Source organism: Empidonax traillii, unplaced genomic scaffold (assembly GCF_003031625.1).
Source record: "Empidonax traillii isolate 1590-97213 ecotype Southwest subspecies unplaced genomic scaffold, ASM303162v1 scaffold174:size915687, whole genome shotgun sequence".
Classification (NCBI taxonomy): Eukaryota; Metazoa; Chordata; class Aves; order Passeriformes; family Tyrannidae; genus Empidonax; species Empidonax traillii.
Genome location: NW_020955367.1, coordinates 201,650 through 216,039, shown reverse-complemented (window position 1 = coordinate 216,039; position 14,390 = coordinate 201,650).

Sequence of the window (14,390 nt, the reverse complement as noted above, 5' to 3'; positions counted from 1 at the left end):
AGAGAAAAACATGCTGGAACCCTGACCCCAAGGGAGGCAGCTGGGAAAGGCTCTGGCAGCTGCAGGGAACCCAAACCGAGATGATGTCTGGGTTGCATAACATTAGAAAGAGATGAGGCCTTTCCAAATGGAAAAATACTTTGGGACTTTTTCTTCATAAATGAAATACCTGCACAGTGCCACACCTGGGCAAACCTCAAAGACCCAGGAGCATCTTCTTCGTTAACATCCCGCTGTGGGATGTACTGCAATCTGCAGGTAGATGTATACATGACAGTTTTGAAAAACAATTTATTTAGCCTTCTGATTAACTTGGCATTTTTTAATCCAAGCTCGCATTGCCAAGGAGCTGCAGAATGCAAATACAGGCAAAAGAGGGAAAGAGGGATTCAGTGAATAAATGGTACATTATAGTGTTCTTCCCTGAAATTAATTAATCTGCACCATTTCTGAAGGGAATAGGTGTGAATCTACCCCCACAGCTGGTGTGGTTTATGACTGCTGGCAGCAAATGTTGCACTGTTCAGTGGAGCCCCAGAAATGGATGTTGCAATGAGGACATTTGCCAGCTGAGATCACCGGGGCCCTGCCAGGAGGGATGTCCTGATGGAGACATGGAAAACTGGCACAGTGGGAGCTGCTCTCAATAAAACTGTCCAGCTCAGTCCCAGAAAGGGTGCTGTGCAAGGCCAATGTCTTATGCAAAGGGAAGTTATTTAAGGAAAACAAGGAGAGAGCTGGGAATGCAGGGTTTCGGCACAGATGGATCAGCTAAACGACACTTGGCTGCACGGTGATAAAAACAAGAACTGGGGAGGAGAAATCCAAGGATTTGAGCAACCAGGAGAAGACGACAACAACTTCCAGATGTGCGGGACAGGGCTCCCCAGGAATGGCTGGGATGGAGCCTGGCTGAGGAGCAGCCCCAGGGGAGTCCTGCTGTGCTCCCAGACAATCTGCAGCACGTGGTACAACACGAGCACAGCAAAGGCAGAGCGTGGAGCTGCTCCCGCAGGGCAGTGCCCAAGGGTTCCCTGAGGCTGGAAGTGCCTGTTCCACTGGAAAGGCCACCAAGGAAGAGTGTCCCTGCAGTCCCCACGCTCAGCAGAGCCACCACTGGCCCTGCTGTGCATTCTCCCTGCCCTGGGGGATGCCAGCCCTGCCTGCTGACGCTCCCACTGCCCCCGATCTGGAGGCAGTTCTGTCTCTCCTGTACCCGATCCAAAACACCTCTTATTTCCACCCTGCAATCAGCAGCTCTCTCCCATCTTCACACCTACCACCTACCAGAGCAGCTAATGATGTACCTGAAGTACCTTTCTACGAAACAATACCATCCAATACTGACAGCAAAGAAAATTGTTATTTTATCAAGAACTGGCCACTTGCAAGAGAAAAACGAGCACAAGGGTTTGTTTTTTTTAGGTGGCAGTTCACACCTGTACAAAATACACCCACAGCAAGGACTTACCTGTTTGGGGCTGCCCAGGAAAGCCTGGCTGGATTAAATGACACCGAGACAAGTGGTGGCAGGTCAGGTCACCACGGTGTCTGCTCGGGACGGGCTCAGCTGATTCGTGTGAATTTGTAAACAAAGCCCACACAGGAAGGGCTGCAGCCACCACAGTGTTACACCACGGAGTGTCTCACCCCCCTGCTGCTCACTGCTGGAACCACTCCTGCCTCCCTGCACGCCAGGAACGGGGGCACTCGCAGAGCATTTCACGGGTGGCACTTGGGGAGCATCAAAACAACTCACAAGTACGGACTGAACCTCTAAAAGATGGGGAGAACAGTAAATCTCAGTCTGTATCCACCCCACAGTCACGCTGCAAAAATGCAGCTTATTGTATCCTGGGGGCAAATGGTTGCATTTCCACCCAACTCACTCTCTCTGGGCCTCTGTTTATTTGCCAAACACGGCCTGGAGGATCTGAACTGCTCCAAAGAAATAACAATATATATCCCGGGGAAAAGAGAGCCTCCCTTGCCTCCCAGCATTCCAGGCCTCCTGTACCAAGTGCCAGGAGAAGGAAATCGCTGCTGTGTTTCTGCTGCAGCCACAGGAAAACCCTAAATCCTGGTGTTTTGCAAGAGGCAAAGGGGTGTAATCCCACTGGTACAATCAGTCCAAGGCAATCAGCAGGTTGTACTTGCCACAGCAACACCAGAGTAAGAGCTGCTTTCTCCAGATCACTGTCTGAAACAGTGACACTGGGGATATCAGTTAAACAAACCCACAAATGAAGTTATTCTCTCACTCCAGGTTGAGCTGTTTCTGCCCTCTGAACAGAATCTCCACTGCCTGACTACCCACACGTCCTTTTTCCCTGATCCTCTGCAGACCCATAAAATCTCTGATGAATTTACACAGACTGTGAGGCGGCACCACAGGATCCTTGAAGTTTTGACAGTCAGAACTCGGGATGTTTTGCTGCAGGATAGGGAGAGAGGCAGAGGGTTCAGCCCAGGATTCCCAGAGTGCACACTGGAAAGAACACCCTTGTGTGCTCCTGCAGCCCCCCTGCCAAACCAGGGTATAACACCCCTGACTCCTGAAACCATTGACAGGAACTCTGGGGGCACTTCAGCTTTGTTACCAAGGTGACAGGCATCGAGAAATATCTAAATCCATAGATCAGCTCAGTTTTCAGTCTCCAGGCGGCCCTGAATTCAAACACACACAAAACTAAACCCAAGCCAGGAAACAAAGCTTGTTTGGGATAAGAGAAAGGTGGCACGGGAGAGCCTCCTCCTCCTCCTCCTCCTCCTCCCCCAGCCACTGTGACTCCACAAGCTATTTCAGCTCCTATTTGAGGAGCAGCACAGCTATTCCCAGCGCACACAGCCACAAATCCCAAAGAATTCCAGCTGAATTGCCTGACTCAGACCAGCAGCCCTGCACAGGAAGCCCAGCATTAGCTGTGAACTGGCAAGCAGCTTTTTTTTTCTTTTTTTTTTGCATTTGTTAAGTTTAAAATTCCTACCAAACCGCTCTAGTGAATTAGAGGCCCAGAAGATTTGAGTATTGCTCACTTTTTCCAGCTGTTTGTTTGCACTGTGAGTCACAAGCAGCTCTATTCTGGTCCCTCTACCTTTTGAACAGACCCACTCAGTAAACACAGAGGGTTTGGTCGATGCACCAGGGTGAAAACTTCAACACAAAAGCAGGAGTTTCTCCTCTGCTGCAGGGCTGTCAACTGGGAAGAATATTACTGACACCTGAGAAAGCTTTGGAGGACATAAAGGTCTCCCATCTGAACACACCCAGAGAAATCTGCTGATACAATCAACTGATACAATCCAACCCACAGCCCTGCCTTGGGAGCATTTGTGAGAGCTGAATCATGCACTTAAACACACAGCACAGGGAAGTCTGGATCACTGGGAACCACTGGCTGCTCTCATTCAGCTGGGAGCAACAATTAATCCTGAGCTGTGCTCAAACACAAATCATTTCACTCGCTGCTGAAAAGATATTTTCCAGGAGTGCTTATGTAACACCTAAGACACAAACCAGGCATTAAGATGTGACTACCCCCCAAAATACGTCCCCTAGAGAGAGCTGGTGGTGACAGCCAGAGCACAGGAAGGGAGGCAGTGAAGACATGCCTGTGGTCAGCTGCAGGGAAATGACACACATGTTCTTCCTCCAGTCACCAGGCCCTGACTGTGGCCAGGGGAAATCAGCTGCAGCTTTATGCAAACTCTGTCTCCCTGCAGAAGGAGCCAATACATTCCTCTGCAGCACAGAGGCTGCTCAATCCACGAAGAAGAACAGATAATTGCCAGAGAAGAAGGGCTGGAAACCAGGAGGGAGTCCAAAAGGGAAGCGTGGAACGAGGCCTTCGCTCCACGTGCGGCATCAGCCACAGGCGACTGGGTGAGAGGGCTCACAAGTCACTGCTACCCGTGGGACAAGGACAGGAGAGGGACCTGCGAATGCTAGGGCTGAGTGTGGGTAAGAAGCACGTAAATGATTTTTCAGTGTGCAGCCAGAGGGAGTTGTCAGAGTCCCCCTTGCCACTCTGGGTTCTCCCAGCACAGGCAGGTGTGGGCACCGTGTAAATGGCTGCGGTTGGAGATGCAGAGCTGCTCACAGGGCTGTTCCCAGCCCATCCCGCCGGGCACAGCCACCAGAGGGCAATGCTGTAAACACACAGGCCAAAATTAGCCCAGCAAAGTGATTAACAGAGGGGTGGTTTAATTTCATTTCACTTCCATTCGGGTTTTGGTGTGCAGGGACCACAAGCAATTCCCAGAGCAAAGAGCCTGAAAGAAGGGAAAGTCCTGCTGGTGTGAGTTGCTCCTCACAGCAGCTCCGGCCATCTTGAGAGATCCCGGCATGATTCATTTCCTCCAGAGTTTTAAAGGCACTGTTTGGAATTGTGGCTGTGTTTTTACTGCTTGTGGAAACACTCGGTAAATAACATATGTTTAAACTCGGGGTTTGGATGGTGTCCCGCTGACTGACTGTCCTAACACAGGCAAAGGGTTGTTTCTCCCTCCCCAACCGTGCTGGGACATCAGCTGAGATCAGCCCAGCTCTCCAGGTTCTCAGTGGGAGGTGAATGAGGAACAAGAGAGGAGAAGAGAAAAGGAAGGACCAAACCCACAGCCTGCAGTCAGAAAAGAACACTTTCAGAGGTAAAAGGAAAAAAAAATATATAAATCCTCAGAGCCGCTACCATCCAACCCTTCCATCCCGAACTTTGCTCACAAACCCCTCACAACCTGCTTTGGATACCCTGAGGATGCAGTTACTCACCAAACCCCAAAGTGGGGAAAACTGAACAACCAGAAATAAAGGTCATTCTCCAGAGGAAAGTGTGAAATCCCTGGAATACCAACCACTCCCAGTGCCACCAGCTGTCCTTGATCCAGCGTGGCTATTCCAGTCTGGCACTTCCAGGCTGTCCTGCACTGCAAAGCACCCCAGGACAAAGCTGCCTCTTCACCTCCACCAGTGCCAGAGCTCTATTTAACCTTGCAAATGCAGCATTAGTGGCTAATCAGAGATAAACACCTGCTGGGACGGGCTGCTCCTGCCCTTCCTAATTTCTCTGTCCAGGCTTTCCCTCCCTGAGGTGTGGAGGGCTCAGAGCTGACATTTCGTGGACACTGCCTGACCTGATCTCATCTGTGAGGGGGTTGATCAGTGCCCCATCAGCAGCAGCTCCCTTCCAGTGCCCTGGATCCACAGGTGGACCAGCACAACACACTCAGGGCGCAGGACAGCAGTGTAAATACTGGCAGCCTGCCATCATCCCCGAGTTCTTGGGAAGCAGGGATGAGGAAGCAGCGTGTCCTCTGAAAGCCAGGCCTGGTGCATCCCCAGCCAGCTCAGGAACTCCTGCCACCAGTTCATTTACCTTTCCTCTCCTCATTTAAGCACCTGAGTGAACCTTCAGTTCAGAAACCCTTCCCCAAGTGCCAAAAGGTGCAGCTCAATCGCTGGGCCCTGTCCCCACCCGGGGAGTTGTGTCTGACACGAGGAAACACTTCCAGCACGGCTCCAACTGAGAACTCCTGCGAGTTTAGTGCTTTTATGGGAAAAGAATTAATCACCCAGAGCATTTCTTTCCGATTCCCTCAGGCTTCTTAGTGTCAGAAGTGATTAATTAGTGATTAAGAAACAGAACTGATGCTGTGAGGAGCAGAACAAATGACATGACAGAGGGACATAAAGAGCTGCACCAAAAGGGGGGAAAAAAAAAAAAAAGACAACTTGAGGTTTTCTTCCTAATGCAAAACCTCAGTGAGCTCTGAAAGTCACTGCACAAGGCACCCTTTGAGCCTGGAGTATAAAAGGATCCCAAAGAGGTTACAAGTGGCCATATAAAATAATAATAATATATACAATTCTCTGTGCAGTTTGTATTTTTAGAAGGGATATCAAATACCTGGTCTGGAGAAGCAGACAACCACTAGTGAGCAGAAATAATAACACAGCTTGTTACACACAGATTGCCCATATCAGAATCTGCTGCCTTTTCAGGAAAAGCATTGGATACTATCCAAAGCATTGGATCGTGATCAGGCAGAACAGACACACTCAGAACTTGATTATCCACGTGGTTCCTGTGCCCAATCTACTTGGTGTCTGTGTTCAACCACGCTCTGCTTTACTGCACCCAAACTGCAAAACTCGACCACTTCAGCTCAAAATTAAAATCCTGTTTCTTTTGGTGTCAGGATTCCCCAGCAAAACGGGGAAAGGACTGGTCTGTGAAGCTGCAGGTTCCTGCCCAAAATCCTCTTTCACATCCATGCCACTCAGTGGCAGCACTAATGTCTGAGACTGGGATTAAAATGGAAAGCTTGTATTTGTAAGGGAGCTGAGAACAGATATAAATCCTGGGTACAAAATACAGCACAGGGCTATTTTAGGAGTGGTTTGGTTCCCACTGGGATTCTGTAAAATACCCAGCCAGCAACAAAAAGTTATTTTATCTGAATTTGGGGGGGGGGGGGTGAGAGCACTGGCTCCTGTGGGTCAGCAGCTGAGCAGAGCTCTCTGCTGCTTCTTGTCCCGTGGGAAGGCCTGTCCCTCTCCTCATCCACAGGAGCAGCACTCAGTGACACTGCTGACCATGGCACCAGCTCAGCAAAGGGCTGAGGCACTCACCACATCATACAAAGCAGCAGCAAAAGAGCCCTGTAATGGAACACATCAGGCAGCCCTTTAGGCGGAGCTGGCAGCAATCCCCTCGGTAACATTATCAGAACCACAGAACTGCATTGTAGAATGCTCCCATCCCTGCTTTGGGGATGAAAGGAATTCCCAAACGTGGTGGATCTGTGCCTGTAAAATCCCAGTTACATTAGCACCAGCAGTAGCATTTTTTGCTTTGTCACCCTTTGCACATTCAGAAGCAGCCAAAGATTGATGGCTGGTTCAGTTTGCCCAGGGTTTCCCCCACAGCACTGGAATTTCATTCAGCTGGAGAAAGCCTCCACTCTTAGGAGAGCAGGAGAAATTCTCCTGGGGACAGGGCAGGTACTCAGCTCTCAGTACAATTGTTATCTAAACTCTCAAACAACTGCTGGAAAATCCCTCCCTGTATTTAAACACCTGACATTTCAGCAGCTCACCATCCACCCCTGTCACCGAGGAGGAGGAACTAAAATTCCTGCCCTGTTTTCTTACCTAAGTGTCCCTTCCAGAGCCCGGAGCCCCAGCACACACAGGCAGGGCTGTGGTGCCAACAGCAGCCAGCCCATGGAGCAGATGGTAAATGGGCTGACTTCTGCTGCTCTCTTCCCATGGCACAAGCTAAGCTGTGATCTCCCACTTCTCTGCAGTAAAAACTGGGCAATAAACTGTCTCATGGACAAGAGGAACCAGCTGCAACAGCCGAGGTTGTGCGAGACCCATCCCTCGGTGCTCGGCTTTCCCTTCATTTTTCCAGATGGGCGTTATACAATATTCTGTAAAACAGTTTGAGAAACCTAAAGCAGGAGAGGCATTTCAGGAACCCCCACCCCAGGACACCCTGAGCTGAGCCATGCCACACTCCCACGAAGGAAATACAGGAAAATTTGTTTTGCTGATAAACTTGCATCATGCAGAGTTGGTAGTGGAAAATGGAAATTGTAACGATCAGTAAGAAAAAAAAAAGAGACTTAAGGGGAAACAATGCTAGTATCATCCTTGTTAGCAAAGTCGGGTTTTTTACATCCAAAAGCACATAACATTCAAAGCAGTTTTATTCCAAGAGGATCTACTTACTAATGAGGCCTCCTTGAAACAAGTCATCCCCATAACTTTTTTTTTTTTTTTTAACCACTCTTCCTAGGAAACATTTTAAATACGTTTTCAGTGTCCACATCTCTTTGGAACTTCTATTCAAACAGAGCTTTTCAAACATTCTTCCCCCAGGCAAAGAACAAACCAAACCAACCCCCACCGTCCCCTGCTCCGCTTTCACCGCTGTTTGCGGGGGGTTCCTCCGGCCCCGCACCGAGCGACGGACGGGAAGGGCTGGGCTGGGCTGGGCTGGGCGGCACAGCCCGGGGGATCCTCGCAGACGCCGCAGGGAACTCCCCGGGACGGGATCCCGGCGCCACGGCCGCCCCTTCTTTCTTTCTTTCTTTCTTTCTTTCTTTCTTTCTTTCTTTCCTTCCCTCCCTCCCTCTCTCCCTCCCTTCCCCCGGCCCCCCGAGCCCCCCGGTCCCTCCGCCCGGGGGGAACCCCCGGCAGCCTCTCCGGCCCTACCTGGTGCCGGCACTCGCGGGGCAGAGGAGCTGGGCAGGGCTGGGCAGGGCCGGGCACAGCCGGGCAGGGCAGGGTAGGGCAGGGCAGGGCAGGGCGGCCCCCAGGGCGGGACCCGGCGCGCCCCCAACTCCGCCCCACAGCCCGCCCCCGTGGGGCGCGGCCGCGGCACCGCCGGCACCGGGCACCGGGCACCGAGACCCTGGGCATCGGCACCCCGGGCACCGAGACCCCGGGAACCGACACCCTGGGCATTGGCACCCTGGGCATCGGCACCCCGGCACGGCTACCCCGCGGTGCCGGTACCGCCCGGGCCCTCCCCGGTGCCGGCAACACCTCGCCCTGCCCGGGCCCTCGGCCTTGCCGGTGGATCTGGGCCGGGGGAGAGGCTGTTCCTGCCCTCCGTCCCTCCCTCCCCGTGGGCACAGCCGTGGGCACAGCCGTGGGCACAGCGCCGCGAGTCAGGGCTGAAAAGGAGCACCAATATCCAGGGGAACGGGCAGCAGCGAGTGCGGGGAGCGCTCCCTGCTCCGCTCTCGCTCCCGGGGGACGGAACAAGGCGCTGTTGAGCGCCCAGACAAAGCCGCCCTTCAGCGGGTACCGGGGGAGGCTCAGGCTCGGTGCCGTGTCCCCCGAGCAGCGGGGCAGGCTGGCTCCAGCCTCGGCTCCGGGACAAAGCACAGGCTGAGGCCACAGTTTCCACGTGGCACCCAGAGCCAGGGCTGCGGGACTGGGGCTGTGGCACACACGGGGTCCATGTCCCTTCCCACGGCCCTGGCAGCACCATAAGCAGCTTTTCCCTGAGCTCCAGCTCACCCATTTCCAGCTCTACTGGCCACAGCCTCTCTTCCCAACTCAGCCTTCTCCACCCTTCTTCTACACTTTTTAACTCGAGTGTCCATATGCTGAGGTTTGTTCTCCTCTCTGTGTCTCAGTAGCTTTTTCCTGGCTTTGTCCCTGTCACACTGATGTTTGAGCTGGGATTTTCCTTGGGGTGAGGAAGATGCTGCACTAAGTGGCAAATATTTCTTGTTCCTGTTTCTTAATATATCACTCTCAGCTGTTGGGATGACTTCGCTTCTGCCACATCCTCCCACCTCTTCACTTCCAGATAATGTTGTGATGATTTGTTACATGAATTTCCTTGTTTGTTTTTATAGGCTTTCGTGCCAGTCTCGGTGTGTCCACACAAACACAGGGAGCCTGAAGAACAGTCTCCTTATATACTGTAGTCATTAATCAAACATCACTCCACGATCCAGTGTGGAATGTCCCAATAAACCCTCCTTGTGGCCTGGGAGGTGTCAGTGCCTCAGAACATCATCCTTGCAAGACTGGGCACCCCTGGGCATGGTGTGTGTGTAGGAATGTGATGAACAAATTGGGATGACACGGGTAACAGAAGTTAAAATTTGTGTTTAGATAACCTAGTTAAGCTCCTGAGAAATTTAATGCAATCTTAAATTACTTAAATGTCATTAACTACACACATGAAGACATGAACTTTCTGGCTCACGGACTTGGGAATATCCCACAGAGCACATTCATCCGTCCCTCCTGTGGCGATTGTGTTTGAAGCTCGAGGAAGGAACACGATCCTTGAAAGCAAAACAGTAACCATTTCTGTGAAACATCACCTGCAATGACACACCCGAGAGTCCTCATCCACTGCCACCACCACTCAGAAACAGCAGACACTGCCAACTTGTTGCATTTTCTCTGTAGTTTTCCCTCCATTCTCCAAGTGAGTCGTGGCAAACCCAAGGCAGGCAGGGAGTCCACAGCCAGCTGTTGTTTTCCTTTCCCTTTCCCCCACGGTGTAATCAGAGAAGTGCCTTGTGCTCCTGAGAGGAGCACTGTAGCGAGACAGAGCCACCCTGCCATGGGTGCTCACAAAAACGGTTTCTATGCCACCAACAATGCCCTCAGTGCTGCTGGAATGGCACAGGAGGGGGACAATGCCACGGGGCAGGAGAAAGGCAGCGTGGGGATCTCTCCTCTCTGTCGTGGCTGTAACCCAAGAAGATTGTTGTTATGCTCTTGTGGAGGAGAGCATTATTATCCAGAATATTTTAGCAGGGCCAAAAGCCACCTGCCATTTTGATTCCACGGGCAGGAGTGAAACCTTCATTAAACCAGGAACATCCTTTGCAAGGAGGCACCAACACCGTGCCACAGCCACACGCATTTTATAACTTGGATTTATCTGCATCGTGTTCACATCAAGCACAGGTTCTGTGTAGAGCTCCAAAGGGACAGTAGAGATAATGACCGAGGGAAATTCTGCTCTTTCAAAATGTTTTTCATTCCAAATGTAAATGGTTTAGTTCTTAATTCAAAATAGAGACATAATATTGTGCCTAACATGATTTGCATTTGTAACATAATCACTGCACAGCTAAACCAAAGATTCTTTACCTGTCTCTCAAACGTGATTAATGTCTAAGGATTTAACCTTTTTAAAACACTGTGTTCAGTTGTTTGGGGGTTTTTTGAAGTACTGTTAAACGTGGGTTTGGGCTGCCTGCTTTACATGAGATGAAGGAACTGAAGAGATAAAGAAGGAACTAAAAAAAAAAATGACCACAGGGACAGTTGTGCAGACACCACAAAGCTGAAATGGTAAGAGATGAAAGGAGAACTGGGCAACTCCCACTTAAAACACAAGTAAAGAGCAGTCAGTCACCTCAGACCAATGCAGAGTTACATGACCAGCTCCCACAGAAGTGCATTTCAAAAGAGTTCCTGAAAAATCCCACGTTTCCCCTTTCTGCCTGTGCCTACACAAACCTGAAGCAGGCCAGGAAGTTGGGGTTCAGGGGAAGGAGGCAGACAGACAATCAGCTCTGAACAAACCCTACTTCAGCTGCCTTTTGCTGCCTGTGTTTGTGACCTGCTGGTTTAAGTTGTGACAGTCTGGGCTCCATATTTTCCTAAGATTCCTGCACCCCCTGCTTGCCCTGGAGGTGTCAGCAGTTTTTTTTCCTGCAGTTGCCCGGCCTGGGGGTGTCTGTCCAACAGGGCTGGTCCCAACAGGCCTTCTTGCTGCTGCCCTCAGGAGAACCAGTGCTGCAGACAGAAGATGGCTGTGGCTTTCTGTGCTGCTCAGTGCCATGTTCTCCACGAATGCTGATGTGTCATTTGACCACATTTGAAAAGGATTTCAAAGGCTGCACTCTAAAGAGGGAAGCAGATAGTGCGGAACATCGTGTGTAATTTATCTGGAAGGATGAAAATCCTCAACCCTGCCATCAGCTGTATTAACTTGGGAGTCTTTACTTTTCCTGGGGTTTGCGGGACAAAAATAAACCCAAGAGCGGGGCTCACGTGACGGGAAAACTTGGCTGCTGTTCTTTGTTCCGAGGGACACACGCAGAGAAGGCTTTTCAAGAGCAGAGCTGGGCTGACCCTGCACAAATCCCCGGAGCAGGGTGGGACCCCGGGCACGATCCCAGCCCTGCTAGTTGGGGTTTGCTACCAGTTTAGTGGGTTTTAATGACTGGTGTTAGGTTCTGTCCACGTGCTCAGGGTGAAGGGGCTGAAGTCAGCCTTTTTCCAGCACTCACAGGAATAAAGAATCGAAGAAAACCCCACATGCTGTTACTTGATCTGTCTCGCTCACAAGTTTAAACTTTAAACTTTACAGGAATGTTGGAGAAAAGCGAATAAAGTGACCCAAACCCAGGAGCTTTAAAGCAAATCTCTGGTGCCTTTTAGCCTCATCTGAGAAAGGAAGGCAGCTTTATATAAAATGTCTGGGAGTTTTAGATTAAAAAAGATGGATCTTACTCCTATTTAGGTAATGACTGTCTTTGTTGCAGGTAAGAAATAACAGTACCTGTATTCCAAACCTGCTTTTCATTTCTGCTCACAAATGATACCAAGGAACTGTATTTTTTTTTTTCCAAGACAGTAAAACCAGTCTGTAACTGTGTCAAACATTCTCCACTTCAAGACTCCCTCTCGTGGAAATCATTTTCACTGGCCTGTTCTGACCTATTTTTCTGGTAAATTCACTCCATATAAGGCCTTGCAAAACTTGAGGGGGTTTCTGTGGCACAGTGTCACCTGTTTTGAAGTCAGAACCCTGACAGCAGCAGACAGGAGTCCTACATCTGGAGCAGATTGCCAGCAGATTATGTATTTTGCTACTTGAGTCTTGGCTTTTTATTACTCAGAAAATTATTATTATTATTATTATTTTTTAGCAGGTGGCGGAAGGGAAAAAATTCTGGTTGTTTTTTATCTGTGATTTTCACCCTGCCCAGGTAACATGAAGTGTTATCTACCATCCAGGGCCTCCCTGGTGGGGGTTGAGTAATAATTAGGGTTTGGGTGATTCATGGAAAGCAGAGGATTCCCTGTGTAGAAGAAAATTGAATTAGTGATGTCACAGAAATAGAGATGGGAAATGCACTTCCATGGAAATGTGGCAGTGGGGAAGCTGCAGTATAAATCCTGGCCAGAGACACACAACAGATTTCAATATTCACCATAACGTGTGGGACTGAAATAAAATCCTTATTGCCCCCCGGTCGAGAGGAAATCACATTATTTGGATTCCACGTCCGTGTATTTGGGCAGGAATTCAGTTTTCTATCACACTTAAGCCCCAGCCCACTCTCAATCCCAAAATGAGAGGGATCCCCCCACGTGCTTTAACTGAAGCTCTTGGCTTTTGTGGCACTAAAGCTGACAAAGCCTCGTGTCCCTCGTGGAGTCAGAAATAAAGGAGTTTTTGTTAAACACAAGGTAAACCCGAAATTCTGAGTATTAATCTGGAGCTTTGGCCTCGTTAACTCAGTCTGTGTTCCCATACTGGTGTGAGGGAGGGTTGGATGTCCAGCTGGAAATGGGGGTAAGTTTATTGAAACCTTCACAGCGTTCCTCTTGCTGCAGTTTCTCATCTCCTCGTTTATTTTTAATTAAAATTTGGGTGGTGTGTTGTGGTTTTGGCACTTCAGAACCGCCCACCACGAGCGTTCAAAAGGACACTTTGTAAAAAAAAAATTAATAATAATAATAATAATAATAATAATAATAATAATAATAATAATAATAATAATAATAATAATAATAAAAAATTCAAAGCCCGAATGAACAACTTAGAGCATTCTGCAGGATATTGTGAAACATATATTTATATATAAAATCTGTAAAATATAAATATATAAGTATACACCATATAAATAAATGTAATTATTAAACTATAAAGGTATATAATCATATTAAATATACAGAAAAATACAGATAATACAATATAAAGACTATATAAGCTATTAAGTATTTAAATAACTACAATTATTGAAATATAAATAAAACATGTTAAATATAGAAAATTAATTAATAAAGTATAAATAAAATATAGACATTTATATTTTAATATATATTATACATTATATATTAAGTATAAAAATAGATATAATTAATAAAATACATATCAATGCACAGAAATAAAATAGGAAAAATATATTAAAATATGAAAAATATATTAAATATAATTTAATAAATAAATATATTAAATAGACATTAAATATATTAAAAATAACAAGTTACAAGGGACGGACGAGCCCCTCCCCGTGGCGGAGCCCCGTTACCTGCACCGCGCCGGGCTCTCCCCTCCTCCTCGCATCATTTTCCCGGCGGGGCTTCGCTGGGGGGCTTCCTGGACAACCGCTGATCGCTCCCTCGCTTTTCCCGTGAGGGGAAAATCCGGGAAAATCGGGGAAAATCCATGATTTTTCCCGCGGGCCCCTCCCGTTCCCTCCTGAGGGGGCGCGCGCGAGGGGAAGGGCGGGGCCTTGAGGGAGGGAGAGGCGGGGCCGAGGTGGGGCGGGAGGGGCGGGGCCCCTCCCGCCCCACCTCGGCCCCGCCTCTCCCTCCCTCAAGGCCCCGCCCCCCGCGAGCAACAGCGGCCCGCTCTGATTGGCCTCGGCGCGGCGCCCTCGCGCCCACTCTTTGTGCCCGTCCAGGGTGGGAGGGGAAACCCCGTGCGAGCGGCGCCGCCATCTTGGCTGCGGGGGTGATGGGGCCGCAGCGGAGCCGCCTCTGAGGGGAAGCGGAGCCAGAGCCGGGCGAGGAACACCCCCACACACACACACACACACCCCGAGCGGAGAGATACACGCACACAGACACGCCAAAACACACACACAACACAGTGCCCCACCCGCGG